At 33.1% G+C, this 3,894-nt stretch overlaps 2 non-coding genes across 2 annotated transcripts; both read right to left on the bottom strand.

Annotated features, from left to right (window-relative positions):
- LOC143199227 (U1 spliceosomal RNA) lies at positions 1-163 on the bottom strand. Its single transcript, XR_013006399.1, has one exon. It is a non-coding gene; the product is annotated as a U1 spliceosomal RNA (small nuclear RNA).
- Positions 164-2,971: 2,808 nt separating this feature from the next.
- LOC143199216 (U1 spliceosomal RNA) lies at positions 2,972-3,134 on the bottom strand. The gene has a single exon (XR_013006389.1). It is a non-coding gene; the product is annotated as a U1 spliceosomal RNA (small nuclear RNA).
- Positions 3,135-3,894: the final 760 nt, after the last annotated feature.

Genomic DNA, 3,894 nt, shown 5'->3' with positions numbered 1-3,894 from the left:
ACCGGGACAGCGCGTACGCAGTCCCGACTACCAAAAATTACGCGCCCGAGTTATCCGCATTAGGGATAATCGCAGGGGTCAGCCCAGCCGTAGTGCAATGGTAGGGCCTCACCCTGGAGGAACCGCCTTGCTGATCACGGTAACCTCTACGCCAGGTAAGTATGAATGTAACTCCTTCCAGCGGCAACTCAAACTCGCATGAAAGATGTAATGGAGCGAAATGTAGACTAGAGCGCCCTCTAACATTAGTAATGTTAGTTACATCTTTCGAAAAATCTAGTCATCTGTACCTAAAAGTCTCTGAAAGTTATCCAAAGATACGTAGCAATTTAATAGTAAAACAATGAATATAATTTAAACTGTTGTATTAAAATTTCGTTGCGGCTGATTGATTAAAAAACTGACTTAAAAACTAATAAGGCTGTGTTCGTTTTTTATTTATGAACTAAAAGAAATCTGAACCAACACGCAACTCTTAAAATAATTGGCTAGCTTAACAACTAGTCAAATGTTAATGGACATTTATTACTGTCAATTAACGTTTTCTTCACAAATTAGACTACGAAAAATCCTCAAGGAGTTCCTTTTTCGTCTAGATTATTATTTGTACATGAGCATGCGACCTGTTAAATTTAAGAATAAGACAAAGAAAACGTTGAGGATACATTCCTCGGTACCATCTTGTTCATCGAAAAATTGTAAGTACTATCTGTTCATATTTTTAAAATAATCCAGAGTTTAAAAATATATTACACACATCTCAGGAAAATAGTGTTACTACGGATCTGGATCATTTGGATTAACCATGGATACTGTAGAAAAACAAATAAACATGATGGGCATTAAGGACATCAGTAAGATGATTAAGATCATTGGTGAAGATAATTATTAGTAGTGTAAATTAGCCTAGCACATTTGCATTTTGCTTCCAACTTAGTAGAAACAATTATACCAGTACAATAGTGTGCGCTACATGCTTTGTTTTTCAGCTATCTTTGCAGTATTAATACTATTAAGGTTTAAGTTGCACGTGTGTTATTGCTTTGAATGATTGTTGATTGCTTAATTGTTAAATGATGCATATATAGGCAAAGGTTTTATTTTGTAATAATAGTATTCTAACTACTATATCTGTAACCGTACTATTTAAGTATAATAATACCAAGAATATTAATCTGCTGCTAAGTATACGTGTGATTTATAATACTGGCCATCTTACCGTAATTCACAATTTGGCATATAACTTATATCCTTTAAAATTTCCAAGTAAATCAAAACATATTCAGCCATACATTGAACAAGTATTACATATCAAGCAACATAAACTAATTCGTACGGCTAAAATATACACTAAATAAATAAAGAAATGTCTCTTACAAAAGTAAATGTGAATGATTCTAGGTCAGACATTGGCAAATCATTTTAAGTGAACTGGTGGAGTGATTCGGTATCACTACTAGTGTCCTCAAGATGGATCCGTTATGCCGATCAATCCATTCTGCATCTATATGAGGAAGTTATAATTAGAAGGCGCTAGGTTTGATGAGTATGTTGGGTGTGCCAGAACTTCCGTTTCCAGCTGTAAAAGTGCTTCCTTCACAGTTCTTGAAACCTGTGGTCGAGTGTTATCACACAAGAGATTGACTTTTCGTCTGCTAGCCGCTATTGCTGGTCTTTCTTGCAACAACGTATAATTTAATTTGTTTGTACCTTGTACATCTACACCTAGTTGGATGCACCGTAGCAAGACTTTATGGGACATGCATGTTGCGCTTTGGTGTCACTGGTTATGGCTATGCCGGATGAACCTATGAAAACAGTCATAGGTTCTTGGAAATGTCGTAGCAGATATATTTTTCATCCACAATCAAAATGGAAATAGGAAACTCCTCTTCTTTACCAGGTAATTAATTTCAAACGATATTTGTTCTTTTAAAATGATTCCAATAATGATTCGTGTATACATATCGAGATATACAGAGGTAGATTTTTTGCAATTTGCATACTTTTCTAAAAAAAAATGGATATCTTACAAGTCAATTATTTCCATTCGAAATGAAGGCCTTGAAAGACTAAACCACTATGCTATAGATTCCGTTCATTTTACTTCAGCAGCACATCATAAGGCTATTTAAATTAAAAAAAAAGTTTTTCTCATTTTCCATATATATTAATACCTATATATATATATATATATATATATATATATATATATATATATATATATATATATATATATATATATATATATATATATACTGGCTACATGGTTATGTAACCGATTATTACCCAACCGTAAGACAGCATTCCAAAAACTCTATATCGTATGTACAAATAGACTTAAAATGCTAGGAAATGTTTACTAAGTTTTCTTCTTAATAAAATATATTCCGAGACACAAGACATGTGCAGTACCTGCATAAAGGGTATGAATTATAAGTTAAATTATTTAGAGCTTTTAATGTTGTTAATTATTATATAATTTTAATTCCCTCTGATATATAAAGACAAAAATAAACACTTTTTCCACTCCTAGGTAGTTGTTAATGAATCAATTAGATGACGAGAGGAGAAATTGTGGGTTTGGTGTATAGGCAACCTAACTAACTAACAGTAATCTTATACCAATTAAATATGTAACAAGCGCCAAATATATCTAAATTATAACTGTAAAAGGGAAAAGTTAAAAATATATATACGAGAATGAAATAAATAAGATTCTGAAAATTAAGTAAAAGCTAAGTAAAGGTATAAAATTATTACAATTAACACATATGCAATAACGGCTACCAAATAAATACTACTTACGATCGAAAGTTAAGAGTTATTAACAAACGAATTTTATAAGCTAACTATTGTTACTATATAAGCGACCAAATTAAATAGCATATTGTAAACCTACAAAACAAAACATAACACTTTCAAAGTTTACAGAAAAAAATTAGAAGATATTATAATTAAATTAATAAACACCGGGACAGCGCGTACGCAGTCCCGACTACCAAAAATTACGCGCCCGAGTTATCCGCATTAGGGATAATCGCAGGGGTCAGCCCAGCCTTAGTGCAATGGTAGGGCCTCACCCTGGAGGAACCGCCTTGTTGATCACGGTAACCTCTACGCCAGGTAAGTATGCTTTTGCCGCCTTCGTACGGCAACTCATGACCACGTTGTAGTATCAATAAGGCAACATATAAAACGCAGCGCTCTCTAGTAATGCCCGAACGAAATAAACGTATTCTTACTTAAAAGATTTTATAGTAATAGTAAAATTATTACACAAATAATTATAATATTTATTAAAGTTATTTCGATATTACATGTCAATATTAAATAATAATTAAGAGAGTTTTATTAATTGGCATCACATGATATAAGATTGTGACAAAGAAACTGTTCAATCAGATTCGAACGTACAATAGTAAGTAATGTTTCGAAATGTTATGTACAGAGGGCGTCCAATGCCCTCTACATAACATTCCCCTTCTATACGTCTTGGGAATTAGCTTATCTAATATTTTCCGGTTACAGGAAGTTTGTTTATTTAAAAATAGAGAGTATTTAAGAATGAATTGGCAACTAAATAGAATTATTTGAATATGAATATGAATATTATTTGAATATTTCAGGTTCAGATTTTTATTATTATTTCGAAAATAAACTTATATAAATGTAAGGACGTGATCTTTCGTCAAATGACAATCTACATGATGTCTATTGTACACCTGACCAGAAAGAATTCGCCAACGACCCGTAGCCATCGGTCGCCACTTCTACGAATCACTAGATCCACTTGGCAGCCTTCGTAGGCCATGACGTAACAAGAATAATTCCCCACGCTTAACCAGCACCAGGTAACCTCAACCATCATCAAACCTACCTTTGTAAGGTAAA

This window comes from Rhynchophorus ferrugineus, unplaced genomic scaffold (genome assembly GCF_030347505.1).
Source record: "Rhynchophorus ferrugineus isolate W39M unplaced genomic scaffold, kcgeb_rfMv2 rfM6, whole genome shotgun sequence".
NCBI lineage: Eukaryota > Metazoa > Arthropoda > Insecta > Coleoptera > Curculionidae > Rhynchophorus > Rhynchophorus ferrugineus.
Note: the sequence above shows the minus strand (reverse complement) of the source record. Positions and strands in the feature narration are given on the sequence as shown.